The sequence below is a fragment of the Acinonyx jubatus genome, chromosome C1, assembly GCF_027475565.1.
Source record: "Acinonyx jubatus isolate Ajub_Pintada_27869175 chromosome C1, VMU_Ajub_asm_v1.0, whole genome shotgun sequence".
Lineage (NCBI taxonomy): Eukaryota > Metazoa > Chordata > Mammalia > Carnivora > Felidae > Acinonyx > Acinonyx jubatus.
In genome coordinates, this window is record NC_069381.1 from 90,657,571 (window position 1) to 90,684,532 (window position 26,962).

Genomic DNA, 26,962 nt, shown 5'->3' on the forward strand with positions numbered 1-26,962 from the left:
TATTGTTACCCCTTTTTACAGATGAAATAACTGGCTTAAAGGACTCAAATAGTTTGTCCAAGATCTCAGAGCCATTGAGTGGCAGAGCTGGGTTACAACCAATTCCCTCTGAGCTCTTAGACTATTAGCTAATACCCTGTTCCAAAAAAAAACCTTATCAAAATTACACCTCAGGAACCTTCCTGGCTGAGATGGGTAATGACCTATAGAGACTGCATTTCTGATCCAAATCAAACTTAGGCTGAAGGAGACAAAGCAAGGGCCAAAAACAATGATTCATTGCCTACCTTGTGAAAGATGATAGTAATTCTAGGTCAAAGTCTAATGAACGGATGTCTGCATAGCAATTAGCACTGCCAGGCACCCTGGCTGGCAGTCTTGGCAGAACGGCCATGGATTGTCATAGAAACCGGACTTCTCTCTGTCCCAAAGAGGAATCCACTTAGCTGGTCCAGGACAGAGCAGGCTGCTGCTGAGGGCTACACTTCTCTCCCAAGCTGGAATTCTGCTCCTTTTAATATCTCCCCAGAGAGAAGCAACTCAAGAAGTTGGGGGAGGGGGATCACAGCAAGACAGGATAGCTGTATATGAGTATATTAGTAAAGATATACTAGTAAAATATATAAAAAATATATATTTATATAAATATTTGTAATATATATTTTATGTATTATGTTACAATATATAAATATATTACTTTATAATATATAAATTATTATATATTTATTAGTATATAAACTAATATAATAATATATATTAAATTATATTAGTATATAAATATTAGCATATAAACTATATTAGTATATAAATATTAGTATATAAAATAATAGATCATCTATAATATATATTTATTTAAAATATAAATTATATGATTATATAAATACATAAAAAGTAAAAAATATATTATGTATAAAATAGTATATATTATATATCAAGCATAATAAAATATATTACATATAAAACATTGGGGCGCCTGGGTGGCGCAGTCGGTTAAGCGTCCGACTTCAGCCAGGTCACGATCTCGCGGTCCGTGAGTTCTAGCCCCGCGTCAGGCTCTGGGCTGATGGCTCGGAGCCTGGAGCCTGTTTCCGATTCTGTGTCTCCCTCTCTCTCTGCCCCTCCCCCGTTCATGCTCTGTCTCTCTCTGTCCCAAAAGTAAATAAAAAATGGAAAAAAAAAAATTAAAAAAACAAAAAGAAAACATAAATTATACATATTATTATATTACATATTATTACATATTATTATATTACATGTTTATTATTATAAAACATATAAATTATATATATTATATAAAATATATAAATTATATATAATATAAAATATCTATAAAATATATTTTATATATAAACATACATATAAATTATATATAAAAGATATATATAAAATATATAATATAAATATGTATTGTAAAATAAAATTATATATTATATATATAAAATATATTATATATAAAATATATATATAAAATACATCATATATTATATATAAAACATATATAATATATAATCATACGTAGTTATTCTTATTTCTTTATTTTATTATTAATTAATTTATATATATAATAAAATATATAATACATTATATGTAATATATAAAATTATTATATATAAACTAATATATTAGTTTATATATGAATATATAAAATATAACCAATTGCTTTGAAACTTCAGACAACTCACACATGTCTTCAAGGGCAGCTTCTCAAAAACTACCAACTTTGTTCATGATCTCCCCTTCTGCAAGATTCCTCATTTGTAGTCAAGATGACAACACTAATGGAACCAAAGAAGATACCCCATTAACATTTTGTCTTATCTATAAAATGTCTGAGTCTTCCTAATCCCTTAAAAAATTTTAAAGCAATTTAATCTAGCATTCTAGTTGAGCCATCAGTTATATACAAAATCAACATTATATCTTTTACCATTATTTACAGTATGTGACATTACATTATAAATCTACCTTCTATTTTACGGGGAAGACAGGGAGTGAAGGATTTAGGGAAGGAAACTACAATTTATAGAATGCCTAGCATGAATTGAGCATTTTATTTAATCTGCATGACACCTCAATGAGATACTTACTATCTCCATTTTACAGGAAAGAAAATGAGATTCAAAAAAGTTAAATAACTAGTCCTACATCTCACACACAGTGTAGAGCTGAGATGCAAAGTCAGGGCTGTGGGACTCCAAAACCTCTGCTCTTTCTACCAAATTTCACATATATTTATTCTACTTTGCATGCATCTGTATCTGGGATTACTCTTCAATAAACAAATTATAGAAAAATTCCAATATTTAAGCTAGTCAGAATTCAATTAATTAGAATTTTGAATTAAATGATTCTTCCTATCCCATCCCCCCAATTCTCTGCTACCAATGTGTGGGAACAATAATTAAATAGTGACCAAACAACCATGATTAATTTTAATCCTTAAGGTGTTCCATAGAGTAAGATAAAATTTAGCTCATCATCCTAAACCAATTCCATTACACCGCTGGGCAGAAATTGTTGATATGAGCCCAAGGCATTAAGAGATTCTAAATTATTGAAGTAAGATTCAGTAAAGTTCAGAATATACAACTTAGGCAGGGAATGGACTGATGAATTTACCAAAGATTTTTGGTAGCAAGCTGAATGAAAGGTAATTCAGGGGCGGCAGCGGGGGCTATCAAAAAACCTTTATTTCATAGTTCCTTGAATGTGTCAGTTAGTCTATGTAATTAAATGCATTTTAAAAAGAACCCCTTATTTCCTTCCAAAGGCCCAGATTTTATCATGTGGATGAGCACAAGTACCGTGAGCAATGAAGCAAAATGCCTGGGTTTGAATCTCAGCTCTATCACGACTCAGCCTCCAGACCACTGGCAATGCCTTAACTCTTCAACATATCAGATTCCCTGCCAGTGAAATAATGGTAAGAATAAGTTAGAGTAAGATAATCTCTAAGTCCCCATCTAAGGGTATGTATTAATTTCATAAGTATAAGTAATCTTACAGATACAATGTTCCAGTGTTTGGCGATACCATCTTGACATTATCACTACCATCAATATCACATATTTATATTTTAAAGCACTTGTCATTTTAGACATAGTCAATACAAAGAAATGACTCAGCCCTGTCCAAGGAGATCACAAGGGGAAACATGACATACACACAACTGCAGAAGGTAGCCCAAGGAAAGCACCAATGATTAGTGTGCCCAGGAAGCACTATAGGATTTCCCAAGAATTATTTAAATTTTTTCATTGTTTCAGTAGTTATGTTGAGACAAAGATGATGATCCATGGAGCACTCCTTAGCCTCCACATTGGATGTGAGACTATACTTGATATTTCGTCTGCATCTCCACCTCATTGTTAAAAGCACACATATCCAGACTAGTAACTACACACAATCAGAAGCAAATAGCTATATGCACATAGAGACTCTGCATGAGAAATGTAAATAATTATGTACTGAACATTCATACACATTTGCTTTCAATTTGGTATTGAGTGGGCTATAGAGGTAGAAAAGAAAAGACCCTGTCCCCTAGGATCTCACTATTTACTGCACTTATTCAGGAAGACAGAAATATAAACAATTGCAACAGGTGCAGTTAACAGTGGTCCTAACAATAATGCTCTGGACTGTAAGAAATGTGAAACACTGCTGCCTGAAGAATCTGGAAAGAATCTGGAGAGAAAAGATAGGACTTTATCTGAGCTCTCAAGAAAGAGCAGGACTTTGACAGAGTGATGTATATGCAAGGAAGCAAGAACACTTGTCCCTTCAAGTTGCAGCAATAGGTCCTAGACTCTGTGTCATGATTGCTGTGGGCCAGAATAAGTAAATCCATATGACTGCAGCAGCAGGTACTTGAGGTTCAGTGAAAGTCAAGGTTAGAAGTAAAAACCAAATCCACAGACCTTCCCTTCATATTGAGTAGCAATGAAGAGCATGGGACCTAAAGCCAGACTTTATGAGTGTGAGTCCTGACTCTAGGTGACCCTGGGCAAGTTACTTAACCTCTCTGTTCTGTTGTGAGTGTTAAATGAGTTTATGTGTGGAAGTTAAATGAGTTTATTGTGGAACAGTGCTTGGCACTTACCAAGGGTCATATAAATATTTGCTATTCAATACACAATGGGGAGCCACTAAAAGTAATGAAATTAGCATGCGAGCTGGTCTACTTACAGTTATCCTTACTGTGAAGTGGCCATATTAAGGGGCTGAAAAAGTAGTTTGTAGTTGTAATTGTATTGCAAGGTTTAGAGGACTATACATTTAATCCATATAACTAGTTAATAAGTCTCTCAGCCTTGGGAGCTCTCAGCTTCTCTGGATTCCAAAGACATACCATAGAGGATAGTTCACATTCTCAGGAACTCCTGGGATTTGGAAGGGGCATTTCCTTTCATTAGAACAGTCAGGGTAAGTGCACACTTTAAAATGAAATGATTTTCCTATTTCTCATTTACTTTTCCATTATTTTTATTAGATTTGCTTGGAAAATACTAATGTATTGGAAAATAAAGATTATGACTCATAAAAAAGAACATAAGATGTCTAGGCAGATTGGCACACATGATTCTTTTAAGAGATGCCAAGGGCATTTTCTTCGTAGGACAACCAGGAGCAACAGGCTTAAGGATATTCTAGAGATTGTATCTATAATTATAAAGACACTCTTCATCCCTCTGTTCTCTATGCACAGGTGACCAAACTTAAAGAGAAAAGACATTGTCACAAAAAGGAAGAAAAGAGAACTTAAGGTTAGAATTGTCTTGGAAGGCTCCAAAAATGTAATTTTCTTTCCTTTGAGGAATAGTAAATCTAGGTATTATAATTCATAAGGGTTATTCCTTTAGAAAATTCTGAATCAAAATCCCATTATTCTCATCATCACATTTTCAACAAGAATCGAATTTCTGGATTATGTAAATTTTAACTATAAACTCTGCTCAAAGTTCTGCAGGTTGGGGAAAAAAAAATAGTAAGTAGGGCAGCATTTCTATTCCATGCACTGAAGGAGGCCTGGAAAAGGAAGCCAAAAAGCCATCAACCTCCAGGAACTGTAGCAAGGCAGTATGACCTAGTTGTCACCTGGCATTCTGTTCCAGTCTTGCTACTATTGGGGCCACATCATTTATTAACTTCCCTGGCCCTGGTTTTCTTTCTCTGTTGAAATGTATATTAATGCAGGGGATTTACTATTGTGGTTATGCTCTTGTTGCTTTGGAAATATCAAAGTAGTCAGGTTGGTTCTCTCTCTCTTTCTCTTTCTCTCTCTCTCTAGTTCCTATTTTGCTTTATAAAGGCTCAGACTAGGAAGACGTTAGATTTCACATATACAGTTACAAATATGTGTGTATGCATTTATGATGAAAGTATACCATATATGGTGATCATATTTATCATTACCATGTCATATATTCATATATATATATATATATATATATATATATATATATATATATATATCGTATATAATCATTTTGTAGATGCTTACGAACCATGCTTCCTCTATGTAATGTTATTGTCTAAATGTTGAGGAAAGATTATTTTACACCAGGGAGTATTGATGGGATGACAAGGTCCAGCTCCTTTCATCTCTAGGATAACTTTCTAAAAAATTCCATTGATGCAGATTAAGGGGGTTCTTCTCCTGCAAAAGTCTGCCTAGGGAGCTAAGGCATTTCCCTTGTGTTTTCTGGGCTCCCCCTGCTCTATGAGCTCCTCATCAACAGTGGTTCTCAAAGAGAGCCTCTGCACCAACAGCATTAGCATCAGCATGACTTGAGAACTTGTTAGAAATGCAAATTTTCATATCCCACTCCAGATCCACTGAGTCAGAAACTCTAGGGGTGAGGCCCAGAACCTGTATTTTCAGAAGCCCTTCAGCTAATTCTTATGGATGCCAAAGTTGAGAACCTCTGTTTACAGTTTTAAAATGCACAACCAGACATTTGGGGAATACAAGAAACTATTACAGGGGAATAATAATCTGCTGGTACAAGTCATATACTAAGTATGATATTACAGTGCATTCTCTTCAAATGTTACTGTGGCGTCCTCCATTTAAAGCCAAAATTTTGATACAATTTTATTCATAGTTTTATTTCATTTCTTAAGTCAAGAAACATTTATTGAGCCCCACCATGTGCCAAGTATTGGGGGGATAGAGATTAAAAAGACACAGTCCCTGTCCTTAGTAACTTACATTCTCCTCTAGTAATCCAGAAGAGGGGGGAGAAGTATGTAATGAATATTTATTAAATCCTTGCTACATGTTCTTAGCAAGTGTGATACTAGTTAGCAAGGCAATTCTATAAGGTTTCTACTATCACTACAGGAAAGGAGATAATCTTGGTGAGGTTTAAAAGCTTTCCCAAGGTTAGAACATTTTTTCCTTCCAATTTTTTATTTAAAAAAAAATTCAAGCCTATGGAAAAGATGAAAGAATACTATAATTAGACACTTCACCTGGATTCACCAATTGTTAACATTTCATCCCTAAATACATCATCATGTACCTTCTTAGACATCCTCTTACATACCACAGCACCATTATAACACCCAGGAAATGTATTTTTGATTCAATAATATGTCTCATAATCTACAATTGGCTAAAATATATCCTAGATAGCTGGGATATTTTCCCAAATTATGTTCTAATCAAGGATTAAGCATTGTTTTTGGTTATCATGTTTCTTCTGTTTCAGTTTCCTTTAATCTAGAATAGCCCCCTGCTTTTTTTTTTTTTCTTAATTTTTCATGACCTTCACTTTTTACTGAAGTATAGTTGACACACAATGGTACATTAGTTTCAGGTGTACAACATAGTGATTACATTATGCTATGCTCCACAAGTATAGCTACATCTGTCACCATACACCCTTATTACAATATCATTGACTATATTCCCTATGCTGTACCTTCCATCCCCTATTCATTCCATAACTGGAAGCTTGGACACAACCATCAGTTTGTTCTTTGTATTTAGGAGTCTGTTTCTGCTTGTTTATTCATTTGTTTTGATTTTTTAGATCCCACACATAAGTAAATCCTACGGTATTTGTCTTTCTCTGTCTGACTTACTTCATGTAACCTAATACCTTCTAGGTCCATCCATGTTGTTGCAAATGGCAAGATCCCATCCTTTTTATGTCAGAGTAATATCCAGTGTGTGTGTGTGTGTGTGTGTGTGTGTGTGTGTGTGTGTGTGTACCACATCTTTATCCATTTATCTGTTGATGGACATTTGGGTTGCTTCCATATCTTGGCTATTGTAAATAGTACTGCAGTAAATATAAGGCTGCATATACCTTTTTGAATTAGTGTTTTCCTTTCCTTTGGGTAATACCCAGTAGTACAATTACTGGATCATATGGTATTCTGTTTTTAATGTTTTGTGGAAGCTCCATACTGTTTTCCACAGTAGCTGTACCAATTTACACTCCCACCAACAGTGCACAATGGTTCCTTTTTCTCCACATCCTGCTAACACTTGTTTCTTGTATTTTTGATACTAGCCATTCTGACTGGTGTGAGGTGATATCTCATTTGCTTTTCATTTCCCTGATGATGAGTGCTGTTGAGCATCTTTTCATGTGTCTTTGGAAAAATGACATTGACCTTTCTGAAGCATCTAGGTCAGTTGTTTACGAGAATGCACTATATTTTGGATCTGGCTGATTACTTCTTTATTTTGGCAAGAATTTTATATAGATATTATGTATTTAATTTTATATCAAACTTGGTACCTAATATCAGTTTGGCCCAATACTAGACATGCTAATTTTGATCCTGTGGTTCAAGTAGTATCCAGTAGACATCTCATTGCAAAAGTACCTTTTCCCCTTTGTAATATTTAAGTGATCTGTGGGATGATGTTTCCAAATACTTTCTGTTCTTCATAAATGTTTTTTTCAATGACATTCAGTACCCATCAATGACACTTATCTGAATAATGTATTACACTGTTGGCTACCAAATGGAGATTTTTCTAGTTCTATCATTTCTTCTAAATTTATCAGCTGTCATTCTTTTATGAAAACACAGCTTTCTCTTTCCACCTCTCACTTCCTCTTTAGAGTATTGTATGGACTTGATTCTTTTTTTTTTTAATCAATACATTATAACTCAGTACCACCACTTTTTTAGTGCTCAAATATTCCCAGACTGGGCTTCCTAAATGGAGCCCAGGGCAGTTCCTTACCCTTTGGCCACGTCCTCATGCTTCTTTCAGCCCTTCCCTGCTTTCCGGCATAGTAACTCATTTCAAGAGCATCTTTCCATGCCCCATACCTGAAATCAACCATTTCCCCCAAGAAATTCTGGTTCCCTTTAGCAGGCAATGGTCTTTTGAAATCAACATCTGGGAGTCACAGCTGGAATTTGAACCCAGACCATGGAACCCTTGAGCATTAGCTCTAGATACTCTACTGTATGACTACAGTTAAGTATGGTGCCCTCTAAGGAGTGAGGGAAGGAAGGGGAAGGAAAGGAAGCCAAGAAAGGAAAGGGGAGGGTTTGTCAGGGAAGATTTGCCTTACTAATCCACCTTCACTGTTATTTTCATGCAGATGCCAGAGCTGTTTCATTTAACCACCTGCTCACTGTGGAAGCCAAGTGCCTCTTCTCTGGGCCCCAAGTCTGTAAGTTTTGGTTTTCCTTTTCACTCTGGTCCCAAAAAATTCTCTGAAAGAGCTCTTCTTCCTGGGCACTCAGAAAGGTCTAAGAGAAGCCACTCTTCTCTCTCATTCCACTCCTGCTCCTCCCTTGACACTGATTCATTCATTCTTCTGGGACTTCACTGTTCCCGCCAAGCACATATAGTTTATTTTCTAAGTAATTCTCTTTCCCCAGAGAATCTTTTGAGAGCTTTTGAGAGCTTCTGATTTCTACCCTCCTGATAATAGAACTCTCCAGACCTCACTGTCTTAGCACAAGGGTTAGTACAGAGTTTTAGCAGGCTCAAGACTCAATTCCATGTTTTCACTATCCTGCTTCAGCCACGCAGGGGTACCTCTTACACTACATATATTTTAGGAGGACAATTATTATTACCCTGGCTAAGTTTATATTTGCATAGAGAGGGAGTATAGGAAAAAGTGGGCAGCTTAGAGTTAACACCAGGCCAGATTTCTTTAAAAGGGGCAGCAAAAGTAAGCCAGCTGAGAACTCACCTGGACTGTCTAACTGAAAATACACAGTGTTGGTGAGTTTGGGCACTTCTAGATGGAGCCTCTTCCCAGGCATCTTTCATTTGTGCCGCCTTGCACTTCTTTATCACTGTGACTACTGTTGCTGCTGCTACCACTAATGAAATTAATAACACCATCTTGGGCTCTTCAGCCATCTCAAATGTCTGTCCATTTTAGCCCACAGGAGAGATGGCCAGCCTGTGACACAGCAGTTGAATAGTAATTAAGTGATCTTTCAATGTCACAAAGGAAAGAATCAAGGGCCTGTTTAAAACCATTCCATTAGATTTATTTCAGATAGAAATCAATAAAGTATCCTTGCTTAGGATCATAAATTGGCCTGGAAAACAGATCCACAACTTAGAAGCCTGGCCTGCACAGCAGACCAGATCTCTCTCTGTCTGCTAATGAACTCCAAGAGCCAGGGTAACCCATTACTCACTCCTAACCTGTTTTTTTTTTTCTGTTGCTTGACCACAAGCCAAGCAAAATGAACATTCATGTGGTGGATTTGGCAGCCGCCCCGCTCCAGACTGTGCTTTTCCACAGGCTGAGAAAGGCTTTGAAGCTGGTCTCCCCTCCGTTCTGCCTCAAGCTGGGGAATCACCCTTGGAGGAGCAGAGATCAGCCAACACTGAGTCACGCTGCCCTTCAGGTCAGGCGACATTCAGGAAGGGCCTGGCCTTATGGCCTCATGACTGAGCAGAATGACTCGGCCTATTCCTTGTGTTTCAAAATGGGTCAGACATCATGCAAGAGCTTTTCTGCTGCACCTCTAGGGTAAACAGCAACATTTTATACTCACACTTTAACATAAGAATGTTAATCCTTTTGCCCATATGTATTACATCAGAAGAGTGCCTCGGTGCAAAGGTTTAGAAATGTTTTGTAAACTCACAGCTTACCAATAATTAATTACAGAATATGGACTCATATATGGTCAGGATTCAATACAAAAGAGCACTGGAGTGAACGGATGGATAAATGAACAGATGAAATTAGAATACCAAATGAGGGAATAGAATAAATCAATGGAAACTGAATGAATGTGCAGAAATCTGGATTTTGATCCTGGCTTTGTCTCTTCCTGGCCTTTCATTTAACTACTTGGATGTCAACAGCCCCATCTAGAAAAAAAAAAAAAAGGTTTGGGGAAATGATTGCTTGTGTCTCTTCCAAGCAATTATTATTTCACTTGTGTGCACACACAGGTCAATAGTCAGGAATCAAACCAATTTATAATTCATAGCCATTAATGACATTCAAACAGCTTCTGAATAAGCCACAATCCAAAAGCATCCCCAAATTGAGTTATACCACATGATCAACAAATTGTGAATTTGAATTTTGATGCTGTCACAGGGTCAAATAACTTAATCTCTGTGATACATGTCATCACATATATTCTAGACACACTCACTCCCAAAGGACAGTGTTTAGAAAATGGCAAAAAAAAGTTTACTCCTTACCCAAGGCTTACTGTCCCAAGATGGACACAGATAAGCTCTTCAAAACTGGCTCCTATTTGAAGACTCTAATGCTGGAGGAAATAATGAGTTTGAGTCATACGAAAGGTCTTCCAGGTAAGGAACAATTAAAGGAGTCCTCTACAAAATGCTCGCATGCCACAGTTAGCATGAATGCTTACGGTTACCTAGATTGTGGTTTTTCTACTGCTATTACAGAAACGCTACTACTTCTAGCTATCCTTTTTCCTATATCTTCATGCTCTGTTAATATAAATGACTCTCAGAGTTGACATTTCAAAGAAGTTGAGGATAAAAACATCTTCAGGGCACCAAAAAAGATCATCAATCTATAAAATGGACCTTGGACTCTCCCACATCTTCCAACTGATGTTTCCTTCTTCTGAGTTGTCCTACCTATAGTTAAACCATGAGAGCAAAAGGGCCCCCTGCATCAAATGCACAACCTTTCTTGGCACATCCAGGTCCGATGGAAATCCAACCAGTTATTGGAAGGGAATAGGAATGGAATCTATCATGTCTTCAGGATCAAAAGCCTCCAGCACTTACTGTAATAAGAATTTTTTAGCAAATATTAAATTGTTAAATTTTACCTCCCCTAAAATGTTTCACTTCATTATTCTACTTTTGACATTAAGTCACAAAAGTCCTGTGGAAGAGTGGTGCCTGGGTAGCTCAGTCAGTTAGGTGTCTGACTCTTGATCTCAGCTCAGGTCTTGATCTCTGTTAAGTTCAAGCCCTGCATTGGGTTCCATTCTGGCCATGAAGCCTATTAAAAAAATCCTGGAGCAGAATAAAGCAGGCACACTAAAGGAATTTAGACATCCTCTCTTATGCCCACACAAGGCCATAGCCCTTGTCAGAAGATGTTTGAAATTTCTTTATGATATCAAGAACCAAACCTGGAAGACCTAGGTCATATAGTTTCTCCAATCATGTATAGAATTCTTCTCCACCAAAGCATAATCACAAGCTGCAGCTGGAGCAAAGGAGGCATGGAGTTGAGAAGGCAAGAGTGAAACCCTTCCCCTCTGGGGACTGTGGGACTGTGGTTTGGATGAAGGAAGGCAGAGGGAGGAGATTCGGACAGTGCAGAAACCATAATAAAACCTATATTCTCTGACTCAGTGTGTGTTGAAAGGACAAGACTGAAGTGCAGGTAGGAGTGACATAGAGTGAGAAAACGTAGGAGGAAAGAATCCTTTTGTCACACACGTTAAGTTCTCAAGGAGGTACATTCTCAGAAGATAATAGGATGCTCTACAACACTTAACACGCTGTGCCTACGGGAACAGAGAACAAAGAACCCCAGTAAGAGACGAGGCAGGTGAGGAAACAATGTGAATCTGAACAAACCTTGACCTGTGAGGTTTGTGGAGAAGCAAGATGCCTCCAGAGATAAGCAACTTTTAAGCACAGAGGTTTTGTTTAATCCTCCAGGGAGGAACCTTCCATTGCAAAGCACATGATAACCACAAAGCTTGTAGAACATATTGGGTATAGATGCACATTATGGGAAACAGAAGCTATTCATCTGAAGTGTAAATGTAATCACCAGCTTGAGTCAACTGACACACCACTATGTAAATTACATAGATTCGTTTGTAAATGAGAGAACATTTCCCTTGCAGATTGAAGGAAATAAATGTTCCTTCCAGACATTTCCAATCTTAATACAATGTGAAGCTCTGTTCTCCTTCAATGGTTTGTATGTAGAATGAACCACTTAGTCCGGGAGGCCAGATGGAGGCTACGGAAGAAACCCGTAAGTAAGGCATATCTCACAAGCTGGGGTGTAGTCAAGTGGCGGCCCCAGAACATAGGGCCCTAAGAGAAGTGAGCAGGAATAGCTGAGTTCACTGGCCTCAAACATCTGCACCAGGTGCCAGGAGGAGACCAAATCAGCCAAACTCCACTGTACCTGAGCTATCCTCTCTGCCACCCTAAGTTTACACAAATCACCCCATGCTTGCAAATATACCCAGGAGCCATGGATCTTGCACTGTGCACCTTCAAAGAGGATAGAGAAGTGAAAATATAACTGAGTAAGCAATTATTCCAAAGAGAAAGCTGAAAATTACCCAAAGGGCTGCTTAAATTATTAATAAGACTAAATTTTTTTTCAGGCCAAATTTAAAATGATTGAGGACTAAAAGTTAATTCAGTTTTTTTCCCCTGCTACGTAGTAAATGGGGATCACCAGGAAGGCTAGATCAGTTATAGACAAAAGAAAGAATATATTTACTTTGCAGTTAGAGAGTGAATGAATTTGCAACTTGACTACATTATTTATGAAATTAGAGACACAATGACCCATGAAGCCTCACCTTCCCCCCAAATCTTCTTTATTAGCTTGGTACAGGGTAAGCAAACTCCTTCTTATCCTGGCCTGAAAGAATAATCCCCTGAACTTTTCAGTAAGTAACAAAGGTAGATGCCTTAAGTCCAGGCGGTGGTGTTGAAAATGGATCTCGGAGGGTGGGAAATAAGCCCAATTAATTAACTGAAATTAGTCTTAATCTGCAATTAATTCAGGAGAATTGTTATCCAGCTAGTCTCTGTGAAGCCCTGCCCCAGAGGAACAAGATATAAGGAAAGCAATGAATTGTTGAGCACCTACTGTGCATAAATGCTATCCAATAGAACTTTCTGTGATGATGGGAATGATCTATCTCCACATTGTCCAGGATGTTAGTCATGGCCACATGTTGCTTTTGAGCACTTGAAATGTGGCTACCATAACTGAGGACATAAAGTTTTAATTTTAATTAATTGAAATAGCCACGTGTAGCTAGTTGCTAGTGCTATTGTACTGGACAATGAAGGTTTATGTCAAAGTTAAGGTATTTGAGGCTCTAAAGTTGTAAGGATATTCGGGGATGTTAACAACGGATCTTTGGTATTTGAAAAACAAAGCATAGATTAAGTTTAAATCAGAAATAGTGCCTTTTCCCAATTTGTATAAAGCTAGCTCTCCCCTAAAATACTAATACCTTGGTTTAAGAAGTAAGTGTTCAGGGCAATTATATGAATCTCTTATACGTATTCATTCACTGAATTCTGGTTATGAGCAGAAATGGGTTAAAGTTCTGCTCTTGAAATTGCTTGAAAATGCTTGGAGCAGTAAAATACCACAAGTAGCAAAGAGATGCTTTTGATTCTGAATTTCAAATAGTTTCTTCTTTTTCTCACCCCTGCCTCACTCCTGGGTGTTTATTTTTTCTTATTCCTTTGCTTTTATTTTTCAGAAACTAGTTAGAAATAAAATAAGAAAAGCTAAGCATGTAAAGTTTATCACACAGCTTCACGTTGCTCAAATGATAAAGAGCCATTTTGAATATCACCTACCGAGCCACGATGCTCCTCTATCCTAGAATTATATTTTACAGTCTTGGTGACTCTGAACCTTTACAGTTCAGTTTGGATTTGGTAAGTAAAATAGGCAGCATGGGAATGTTAGCATCAGGTTTGATAGGCCAGGACATGAAAAAGGAGATATTCAATAAGAAGGCTGGCATATTTTTTCCTTCTATATTTGAGAACCAAAAATTAAAGTAAAAAGGCAAAATGGGAGTAAGAACATTCTAGAAACAATAGTACAAGTACTACCCTGCATATAATATTGATCATCCAATTAAAACAGTCAAAGGAATTTCATTGATCAGCAAAAGGAATTGGGGAATATATTAAACAATAAGGGCTCTGTATGTAAATTTGTAGCCCAACTGGGTGATGGCCTCAATTAGACAGAAGCACCCTAATGTTGCATTTGATATTTACTCCATCTGTCTGGTTTCTGGAAATTTTCTTTAAGTGTAGATGGAGAAATTATTCTAAATAATAGTTGGGGCTGGGGCAGGGGCGGGGGGGGGGGGGGTGGGTAGCACCTGAAATCCATTTCCTACCATCTGGAGAACTTGGCCCAGCACAGATTCTAGTGTTTCAAATAGGATCATCAGCACATCCTTGACAGAAATCTACCAGGAATCTCAGTAAAGATAGGGAGTTTTCATTGTCTTAAGCAACACAGTCACAGTCTCCATCTATCTGTGTGTTCCTTGTATCCTCCACTACAGGAAACTGCAGCTCACCCAACCACACTTGCTCAAGATCCATCACTCAGTGTGTCATTCCTAATTTTCACACCGTGCCTTTAATCAACTCTGCATCAAAATGACTCAGGAAGTAGGTGGATTAAAATGGTTCATGTGGTAGAAAATGTCATGGGTTTTGAAGCCTGCGATGTGGAGGAAAAAATACACACAAACACCACACACACATTTTACAAAGGATTTTCTCTCACATTTTACAAAGGAAATCTACTAGCCAAGTCTTTATTTATAATGTTCATAACATCATATTTTTCTGAATATGTTCATGCCGCCCCAAAGTTCCAGAATAATAAAAGTAAAGGTTTGCTTCAAAGTCTTTTCAAAAATGTAAAAGTTCAAAGTACCTACTGAACACTGATCTATTTGGTTCCTTCTTAGATATTCCATTTAAAGAGTGCAAGCAGAGTCCGGATAAAAGACAAATGGAGGAAGTAAAGGAAACCTAACCACCACGTCCATGACCTCCAATGGTGTGTGTGTTCTCTCCTATTTTCTTTGATCAGGAGCACATGCTGCCAGCCTAGACACTTAAATGCAACTGATGGTCGAGTTGAGATATAAATTTAAAAAGGTAACTCTTTGGGGAAGAAAGTGGGTAAAACACCTCTAGATAATTTAATTAAGAATAAAGATATAAAACACATGGATTTAATGACAGATTTAAAAAACATTTTAAAAGAAATCACAAATATTCTGCAAAATGCTATGCTAAAACTTTTAAAAACCTTGATGAAATTGATGATTTCCTGGAAAATTCAAAATTAAAATGGACCCAAATTTATGAATCCAAAGAATAGACTACCCCCCCCCAAAAAAAGTTCATGACTCTTAGTCAATAATCAAGAAATAAAGAGAAAGTGTTTAAGATTTCTCTTTCAAACAGGCTCAAGGACCGTATCAGTGAGTAAATAATTATGATTACATTTATTAGATATATTTTTTAGACACTTACCATCTGCTTGAGATTGCATTAAGTGATTTACATGCCTTATCTCTTTAATTTTTCAAACAACCTTATGATAGGAATTATTACTTTACAAGCTCCATAAAAAAAAAACTTGCAGCTTATATACTAGCTTATAAAGCTAGTATATACCTCATCCTGGATTCAAACACAATGTACAAAGAATTCCTTAATAGATAAATTATTCTATAACATGGAAACCTATGGAAAGCTACCTAACTCACTGGTTGAAATACAAATGCCTGAAAAGAATAGCTTGCTGCTGGAGTACTCAGACAGGCTGGCCTGGAGCCTGAATCAGTGGGTGGACAGGCTTGTTGTCTGGGTTCACATGGGCCAGCCTAGGGCCTGTCTATGGAGATGGTCCTAGAGCCTGGAGCTGGAGGGATCATCCTGATCCCTGCATCCAAGGGGGCCAACCTCACACTTAAGTGGGCCTTGAGTCTGAATTTACAGGGGTCAGTCTGGTGCCTGGGTCCATAGGAATAGGCCTGGTCCTAAGTCCATGGGGGTCAGCCTGGCACCACTAAGATCCACTTGGGAGGGCTTGATGTCTGGGTCCATAGGGATAGGTCTGGTGCCAAGAATCCCACTTTTGGGCCTGGAGCCTGGGTCCACAAGGACATGCCTGGAATCTGGGTCCTGCGGGCTGGGCACATAGCCTTGGTCTTTAGGGACTGACCTAGCTCTAGGCCTGGAACTCTGGGCCATGAAGGCTGGCCTGGCACTGTAATGTGTCTGGAGTCTGGGGCTGTAGGGTCAACCTGGTACAGTGGCTGGCCTGGAGCCTGCGTCCATGTGGACTGACCTGGTGCTGGAAGCTGACACTTGCTATTGGCTGAAGACTCAGTACAGATGGTCTCCTAGAATATCTACCTTAGTCTCTCACCATGGCCTAGGCTTCTCACAGTATAGCAGCTGGTTTCCAAGAAGGACCATCTGAAGAGTGAGTATTCCAAGAAACTAAGGCAGAAGCTACAAGGCTTCTCTGACTAAGCCTTGAAAGTATCACTTTTACCACATTTTACTGGTTCCAAACTAATCATGAGGGCCAGGCTAGATTGAAAGGGAGGGGAATTAAACTCACCTCTATACAGGAAGAGTATCAAAGAATTTGTGACTACCTTTAACCTACCACATTCCTTTAATACAATAACTTATTTCCTTAAACAAGTACCCAATATCATACTTAGTGTAGAAACAATATTGTAGAAACAATTCCTACTGAAAATCAGAAACAAAAACGTGAATGTTACTACTATTTTAAAAAATGCTCTGGAGGGGTGCCTGGGTGGCTCACTCAGTTGAGGATCCAACTTTGGCATAGGTCACAATCTCATGGTTCATGGGTTTGAGCCCCATGTCGGGCTCTGTGCTCAGAGCCCACAGCTCACAGCTCATAGCTCACAGCTCAGAGCCTGGAGCTGCTTCAGATTCTGTGCCTCCCTCTCTCTCTGCTCCTCCCCCATTCTGTCTCTCTCTCTCTCTCAAAAATAAACATTAAACTTTTTTTTAAATTGCTCTACAAATAATTTCCAGAATAATAAGAAATATAATGGAAATGAGAGACATGGAAAGGGAGAGATGGAATTTATTACTATTCACTAATGGTATACATGTTATACTTAGAAATTTTAGGAAAATCAATGAAAAGTTAAATGAGAGAGTTCATTGAAGTGTCTGAAACAAAAGGATCCTAAAAATCAAAGGTTTTCTTATGTGCTTGAAATCATTCATTATTATATATAATAGAACAAAAAGATTCCAGGTCACAACAGTAACAACAACAAAAAATGTAGCTATAAATAATCTTAAAAAGAATATACGCCCAGTATTAAGAATACCATTGATATACATTAAAAAAGACTTGACACAGAAAAACATGATGTCCCTAAATCAGCAGATATAATAACTAAAGATGATAATTCTCCCCTAATTCAGTTATAAACAATGCCATGTCAATCAAAATCACTATAGAATTGTCTGGAACAAGAGAAAACCACTGTGACAATCATCTGGAAGAATAAATGAATAAAAATGCCCAGTAAATTTTTAAGGAAGAAAAGGGGGAAAATATACTGTAATATTGATTACACTATGAGATACAACAAGAAAATTTCAAAGTTGGGAAACTTCAAAGGACAAAAAAAAACAAAAAACAAAAACCCAACAATATAATTACCAAGTTAATTTCAAGAAGAAGAAAAGAGAAAGACGGAGAGGGAAAACTAGGGTTAGGAGAGACTTAAAAGACATTAATTAATTGCAAAGTGTGGACTTTATTTGAATTCCAATTCAAACTTTTATATTGATGTTAAGAAATTATTATAAATTTTTAGATGTGATAAAAATACTGTGATCATATTTTTAAAGGTGTTTATCTTTTTATAGACACATACTGATAAATTTGCAGATGAAATGATATGATGGTAGATATATAACAAGACAGCCCAAGAGTTGACAATTATTGAAGTGACGCAATGGGTACATGTAGATTTGTATAACCATATATGTATGTGGCTCACATTTGCCATAATAAAAAGTTTTTTAAAAACTACTATGAAGTGATAATAATTAAAAATCCTACGCCCCTGGAATAAGTAGAGATTGAAGAATCAATGGAACAGATCTGTTCAGTAACAGATCCAAGCATGTTTGCTGTATGTAAAAGGATAAATTAATGATCAATTCTGAAAAACAGATTATGTAATGCAACTTGTTGGGGAAACTGGCCAGCTTTTTCCCCCCAAAAAAGTCAACTTAGATCCACCACTCACTAAAAATTAGGTACAAGTGGATTAAATAAAGAAGAAATGCAAATGATGGGATCTGATATCTGAACAAGGAATGACTATCCATGTACAAAAGCAGTAAAAGAAATCATAAAAGAAGTCAAAAGATTTGAACATGCAAAACTTGTGAATGTCACCATTTACAAAGATGATTGTAAAATGTCACGATGCACCCAACAAACTGAAAAAAATGCATGGTGAAATAGCAGCTAAAGGGAAAATATTCTTAATATATTACACACTTAATCCAAGTTAAAAATAAAAACATAAAACCACTGCAGAAGATGGACAAAGCATGTAAACAGACAATTCACAGAAGAGAAATTTTAAATGTCTACTAAAGTTTTAAAAATCAATCTTGCAATGTAATCAAAGAAGTAAAAAATTAAAACATTAAGAGATATTATTTTAATTTGTCAAATTATCAAAATAATATGAATTCTGATAAGACTATGAGGAAAAAGAAGTTTCGTACATTGTGAATAGAAGTCGGTATAATTTATCCAAAAGCCATTTGGCAATGTGGCATGAAATGTTTTAAAATATGGTTTCATTCTTATGTGGATCCTGAGAAACTTAACAGAAACCCATGGGGGAGGGGAAGGAAAAAACAAAAAAGAGGTTAGAGTGGGAGAGAGCCAAAGCATAAGAGACTCTTTAAAACTGAGAACAAACTGAGGGTTGATGGGGGGTGGGAGGGAGGGGAGGGTGGGTGATGGGTATTGAGGAGGGCACCTTTTGGGATGAGCACTGGGTGTTGTATGGAAACCAATTTGACAATAAATTTCATATATTGAAAAAAAAATGTACATTTTAACCCAATAATTCCAAGCCTGGGTTTATCACCAACAAATAATTTGAAATGCAAACAGAACTTTATGTAATACACATAGCATTATTTATGACATACACCCATATGGTGTAGCTATTACAAATTATATTCCAGGAAATATTTACTAACACCAAAATCTTCACATCATTAAGTTCATGTTCACACTATAATGTTCATGCTATAAATATACAGGAAAAGACTAGAAAGAAATCACCTGAATGTTTATAGGATAAAAATCAATGAAATCAACTTAAATATTATGAATAAATTTTTAAAGTTTATTTATTTATTTTGAAAGGGGGAGAGGCAGAGAGAGAGGGAGAGAGAGAATCACAAGCAGGCTCCACGTTGTCAGCACAGAGCCTGACAAAGGGCTTGAACTCACAAACCATGAGAGCATGACATGAGCTAAAATCAAGAGTGAGACGCTTAACCGACTAAGCCACCCAGGGACCTCACGAATAATTTTTAATAAAAAGAAAAAAATACTCATAATATGTAGTTTTTAAAAATGGAGTATAAAATATGTACAAATAAATGCACAGAAAGATGATCATCAAATTCACAGTCTCTAGCTACACACAGATCAAGCAGCAATCCAAACAGCTTGGGATTCCAGGTAGCCAAGAAAAAGGCCTAGGGAACCCAGTTACCCACGTCAGGAACAGGTGAGGAGTTTGAATCCCAGAAGGGAAATACTAGAGATAGATATGGGACCACACTGCTTAAGAACTGCCTGACACCAGAGCAAAGGGCATCTGGGGTAGCAGCTCCTAATATATTATTTCCTGTAAGGGCAAGAATTGGGGTCTGTGTGGGGCTAAGTCTGAATGTGCAGCTGTTTGAAGAATGAGAGAACCGATACTGGATAAGACACACACAAAAAGAAGAGGTTTACTATTGCAGGTGGTCTCTGACGGATATAGAAAGCAAGCTTTAAACAAAAGGCTTAAACTTTCTACTGAGAAAAGAGAGAATTATTGATACCAAACAGTTCAACGAGCCTTGTAGTGCAGCCAAGTAAATCAGCACAGCTCAGGATCAGAATGAATCAGGCCAGGTGTGCCATGAAATAAACAAATAGCCTGAACTAGCCTTACAGAACTGGCTCTGTGAGGCTCCAGGCTCAAGGATGTCCTGGTGAATATGGAGTGTGCTGATGGAGGGGCTACAGACTGGCTGCTTTTTTAATCAATAGAATAATTTTTTAATGCTCCTTTAGTGCTGTCATTGAATGCCTAGCAGGCATGACAGCTACAGGTCCCTCGATCCCAACACCTAACAGGTAGGAAAAATCCAATTATTATCCTGCTGAATTACCCTGAATAAGATTCCAATGGCTTACTTCAGAGTCAGTCAGAAAAAAATGAATTTAACCTATGTTTTGCTCAAACTTTTGAAAGAAAGATAGAAATGAAAATATCTGTAAGCAAAGAATTGCTTAATCCTTTCTTCATCCCCATAGTATAGAGACTGAATTAATTTTTTTTCTACCACACTTAAGTCCTTTCTATACCGTAGTCTTTTCTTTTTTACCTTTTGAGAGACAGAGAGCGAGCGAGGGAGGAGGAGAGAGAATCTCAAGCAGGCTCCACACCCAGCGGAGGCCAGACTTGGAGCCGATCTCACGGCCCTGAGATCAGACCTGAGCTGAAATTGGACGCTTATCTGACTGAGCCACCCAGGTGCCTCTATACCATGGTCTTTTAAAATGTATCTCTGAGGGGTGCCTGGATGGCTCAGTCAGTTAAGTGTCTGACTTTAGCTCAGGTCACGATCTCACAGTTCATGGGTTCCAGCCCCGCATCAGGCTCTATGCTGACAGTTCAGAGCCTGGAGCCTGCTTCAGGTTCTGTGTCTCCTCTCTCTCTCTCTGCCCCTCCTCTACTCACCTCTGTCTCACTCTGTCATTCATAAATAAATACATACATACATACACACGTACATACATACATAAAATGTATCTCTGACCCACCACATACCCGGGGGGGGGGGGGGTGGAGGAGGAGGTAGGCCGACTGTTTACCTTTATGAACTTGTTAAGAGGTTTGTGGTATTATACTTTGGGGAGTTTAATCTCAGCAGCTATTGCATACAATTGCTATTGACTGCAATTGTATCAGATAGTGCTTTACCTTTTATAGGACCAGTTGTATCATTCCTTTCTCCCCGGGATGATTTTTAACATTTCTTATGCCCAGAAACTAATAGGCAACTTTGATAAAATGCCAGGAAATGCCTTGCTTTGTTTAGATTTACAGATGGTACTGAACCAAGATAGCAGACATCTCGGGGGTGGATTACCCCAGGGGATGCTACAACCACCCCTACCACCCAGCCACTTGTTTTTAGAAGTAAGCGAGTGACTTTAACCTTATAGATGATTGACTCAGAAATACAGAATATATGGTTACACCTAATATAACCTGTCTGGTTAAGACCTGTCTGGGCAGTGGAGAAAACTGTAATAACATAAAGCTTCAAAGTGAAATTACCCCCTAGAACTCACTAAGAGCTCATTGTACATAGAACCAGAGTGGAAGGGGCCTTACATAACCACATAATCTCACCTTCTGTGCCCAAGCAGAATTGAAACTGAAATTAAATAAATGTAGGCATTCAACATTTAATAGGGAGTTTTGCCAAAAAATTGAAACTAGACCACCCAGAAACCTGCCATAAAGGGGATATTTCTTTAACTAAAAGGCTTAGGTACCCATAACACCTAAAATTGGATCCTTAGTCTTCTGTGAAATATCAGCAGCTCCCCTAAAATGAGCATTTATAATGAGCTGTCTACCGTGTATTTATTTATCAGCACCTGTGCAAGAACCTGAATCATGTACTCTAATTACAATCAATGGAATAACTGTCTTACCCACTAGCCCAATGTAATATCTATAATGTTGCTAGAAATGTCTACAAGGGAGGAAGTTTTACCTTTTCTCTGATAAATGAAAACATATAAGTAACCGTAAACATCCTAGAAGTACTGTCTTTTTTTTTAATGTTTATTTATTTATTTTGAGAGACAGAGAGAGCACATGTGCACATGCATGCATGAGCAGGGGAGGGGCAGAGAGAGGGGAGAAAGAATTTCAAGCAGGCTCCACGCCTTCAGCACAGAGCCTGATGTGGGGGTCAATCCCACCAACCATGAGATCATGACCTGAGCCGAAATCAAGAGTCGGATGCTTAACCAACTGAGCCACCCAGGAGCCCTTGGAAGTACTTTCATCTAACCTAAAATTTCTACCTTCTTATTAATAAATACTAATTTACAATATGTAATTCTGAGTTAAGAAGTATAAAGCAGTAGTCTTTATTATTACTTTACAGTCAAAACACTCACAGGAAAAACAAAGAACAATAGTGGTTTTCCACCTTTCCAAGTCATTTTCTGGAATTACTCATTCCCTCACTCAAGTATTTATTAAGCCAGGCACTATTCTTGTAGTAGAGACAAAACAGTAAACAAAACAGCTTATGTTCAGCAGGGGTTAGGGTGGGTGTGCTTTATTCAATCAATTGCAATGTATACTGTATACCTTTTCCAGAATGCATTTACTACTTAAAGTACAATTCAAAATTACGAAATTATCATTTCTAGAATTATAAAGGATATAAGTGCTCATGAGATCTGTCCAGCTTGGAATGTGGTAACAAATGGCAGGAATGCTCTCAATTTAGTCCTTCTCTTAACATTATATGAATGAGTTCTTTTAACATGGAAATTTATTTCCCAGAGTCTCTCCTGGGAAAGTGGGAGCCTATGCTGGACCTAAAACATCAGAATTTCTGAGTCAAAAATAAGCACATTTTCAGGTTTATAGTATACAGTCTGAATCAATTCTAACAGCAGCTCATGAATACCCAGCTCACTCATAGATGTGCCCTCACAAGTACTGGATGTTTTTCAATGGATCTTTTTCACTATGATAGGTGAAAACAGTAGCATATAGTTATCATAATTTGCATATAGCATGGACAGTTGTTGCAGACAGACTTAGCTTTTGAAGAATCAGACAAAAGTGAGTGAGCTTTGACAACTTCAAAGAAAGGTCGAGGGAAATCAATGGGATATGCACTTCCCTGATGGTAGCTCCACTTGCCTTTTCCCCAAAGACCCACCCCAGCAGGAGCCCTGAACACTCTGCCCTAAGCAAATGAGGGAGCATGAGCAGGGGAGGGGCAGAGAGAGAGAGGGAGACAGAGAAGTAGGCTCCTTGCTGTCAGCACAGAGCCCATAGCAGGGCTCCATCCCACAAACTGTAAGATCATGACCTGAGCTGAAATTAAAAGTGGGGCACTTAACCAACTGAGCCACCCAGGTGCCCCTAAAAAGTTGTTATTTTAAGTCCAGTTAGTTAACATACAGTGTTATATTAGTTTAAGGTGTACATATAGTGATTCAACAATTCCCTATCTCACCTGGTGCTTATCACAAGTGTACTCCTTAACCCCCATCACCTATTTAATCCATCCCCCACCTACCTCTTCTCTGGTAACCATCATCTCTCTGTAGTTAAAAGTCTTTCTTGGTTTCTCTCTTTCTCTCATTCTCTCTCTTCTCTCTCTCTCTCCTTTTTCCTTTCGCTCATTTGTTTTGTTTCTTAAATTCCACATATGAGCAAAATCATATGGTATTTGTCTTTCTCTGATTTATTTCACTTAGCATTATACTCTTTAGTTCAATCCAGGTCTTTGCAAATGGCAACATTTCATTCTTTTTTTATGGCTGAATAATATCCTATCATGTATACATATACCACATCTTCTTTTTTATAAAAATAAATCAACTGGTATTTTATTTTATTTTCACTTACTTATTTAGTTTGGTTTCAGGAGTAGAATTTAGTGATTCATCACTTATACATAACAGCCAGTGCTCATCCCAAGTGCCCTTCTTAATGCCCATCACCCATTTAGCCCATCCCTCACCCACATCCTCTCCAGCAAGCCTTAGTTTGTTCTCGGCAGTTAAGACTTTTTTATGATTTGCCTCCCTCTCTGTTTTTATATTATTTTATTTTTCCTTCCCTTCCCCTATGTTCATCTGTTTTGTTTCTTAAAGTCCACATATGAATGAAACCATATGGTATTGCCTTTCTCTGGCTGACTTATTTTTCTTAGCATAACACATTCTAGCTCTATTCACGTCATTGCAAATGGCAAAATTTCATTCTTTTTGATTGCCAAATGATATTCCATTGTATATGTATACCACATATTCTTTATCCATTCATCAGTCAATGGTCATTTGGGCTCTTTCCATAATTTGTCTGCTATAAACATTGGGGTGCATGTGCCCCTTCAAATCAGTATTTTTGCATTCTTTGGATAAATACGTGCTGGTGCAATTGCTGGGTCATAGGATAGTTCTATTTTTAACTTTTTGAGGAACCTCCATACTGTTTTCCAGAGTGCCTGCACCAGTTTGCATTCCCACCAACAGTGTGAGTGTTCCCCTTTCTCCACATCCTTGCCAACATCTGTTGTTTCCTGAGTTGTTAATTTTAGCCATTCTGACAGGTGTGAGGTGGTATCTCATTGTGGTTTTGATTTGTGTTTTCCTGATGATGAGTGATGTTGAGCATTTTTTGATGTGTCTGTTAACCATTTGTATGTCTTCTTTGGAGAAATATCTGTTCATGTCTTCTGCCCATTTCTTAAATGGATTGTTTATTTGGGGGGTGTTGAGTTTGATAAATTCTTTATAGATTTTGGATACTATCTCTTTACCTGATATGTCATTTGCAAATATCTTCTCCCACTCCATAGGCTGTCTTTTAGTTTTGTTGATTGTTTCCTTCACTGTGCAGAAGCTTTTTATTTTGATGAAATCCTAATAGTTCATTTTTGCTTTTGTTCCCTTGCCCCCCAGAGACATGTCTAGTAAGAAGTTGCTGTGGCCGAGGTCAAAGAAGTTGCTGCCTGTGTTCTCTTCTAGGATTTTGATGGTTCCTATCTCACATTTAGGTCTTTCATCCATTTTGAATTTATTTTTGTATATGGTGTAAGAAAGTGGTCCAGTTTCATTCTTCTGCATGTCGCAGTCCAGTTTTCCCAACACCATTTGTTGAAGAGATTATCTTTTTTCCATTGGATAGTCTTTCCACCTCTTCTTTTTCTATTCATCAATCAATGGATACTGGGCTGCTTCCATATCTTGGCTATTGTAAATAATACTGCTATAAACATAGGAGTGCATGTTTCTCCATTATTTTTATCCTTTTAAATGAGGAACAAGAAAAAGGCATAGCCCACATTAACTCCATACCCCAAAGGAGGGAAGCTAGATGTCCCTTCTCTGGTTTCCTCTTTTCTCAATGGCCACACCTCCCTCGCCCATCTGACACTTCCAGCCAGTCTCTGAATTGAGCCTGCCAGTACCCTTCAGTCAGTCAGTAACTCAACAAATGCTGTGTATCTACCAATTGCCAGGGCTGGGGTTTCAGATGTAAGCTCAGCTCATAATTACAAGGGATCCCCATTCAAGTCATTTTGACCTTAAAAACCCATTTCTGGAGAGATCATATTATTTGTAATGATCATATTACTTGTAATCTTACAAATGTGGAAATTGAGATACAGAGAGGTTAAATAACTTGTCTAAAATAACAACCCAGCAGAGTATTTAGGTGAGGTATTTCTTCCAAATCCCCTGCTCTTTCCCTCCACTTAACAGTGCAATATCTTTAAATATGCAAGCTCACTGGAGATGGGTTGCATTTGACAGGGGCTAAGATTTTAATTCCATGTTTCTTTCTTTCCAGGTATTCTGTCTATAATTCTGTCACTGAATGAGGCAGTCTGCCAGGTTGAGGATAACTGAGAGCAATTCTCAAATCCCCCTGGGTTTTATCTAGAAATAAAACAATTCATAGTGATTTTCGAATATTACCCTTTAAGTAGCACATCGACATGTATGAATCAAAGGTTTAAGTAACACATTGATATGCATCAGTCCAAGAAACAATTTAAAGAAATAGAAAAAAATTTCAGATAAGGTCAATAGAAAGAGCACTATAATTGGAATTAATGGATCTAGGCTTAATTCTTAGTTCTACCATTGCTGTGTCGGGCAATTTATTTCCACCTCTTGAGGCCTCTGTTGCAAAAAAAAAAAAATAGAGACTTTTAATTAGATTCTCTCTAATACCCCTTCCAGCTCTAAAATTCTATGATCTTGATATATACTTTATGAAATGTAATTTATCTTTCATTTCCCTTTTTTCTCCTCTAAGGAGAGACTTTCAACTTTTTCTCAGTTAAGGTACCTGGGACAGTGACAAGCCTCAGAGTTTAAGGAACCATTTTCTCCCACTGGAAATCTGTCAGGTAGCAGCATTAACTGCCCCTGGAAATATCATCACCTGTAAGTCCATCCCTTGTTCCACTGTCACTTACACACACAGGTGTTCCCACTCCAGCAGCAGCCTGATCCCCTTAAAACATCAGGCGGTAAGTATGGAAGCAACCTCAGTGTCCACAGATAGATGATGGATGAAGAAGCCATGGTATATATACAATGGGATATTACTCAGCCATCAAAAAGTACGAGATCTTGCCATT

General features: G+C 37.6%; 1 long non-coding RNA gene across 5 annotated transcripts in view; it reads right to left on the reverse strand.

Moving 5' to 3' along the window:
- The window catches only part of LOC106974249 (uncharacterized), a 165,123-nt gene that overhangs the window by 18,389 nt on the left and 119,772 nt on the right, over positions 1–26,962 (reverse strand). For 3 of the 5 annotated variants that reach the window (XR_008295111.1, XR_008295114.1, XR_008295112.1), the window contains 3 exons: positions 2,805–2,906; positions 1,683–1,775; positions 288–581 (listed from right to left, as the gene is read on the reverse strand). This is a non-coding gene — a long non-coding RNA (uncharacterized LOC106974249). Of the gene's footprint in view, positions 1–287; positions 582–1,682; positions 1,776–2,804; positions 2,907–9,182; positions 9,399–26,962 lie in introns of all 5 variants that reach the window. The other 2 variants (XR_008295113.1, XR_008295115.1) reach the window with 1 other exon arrangement.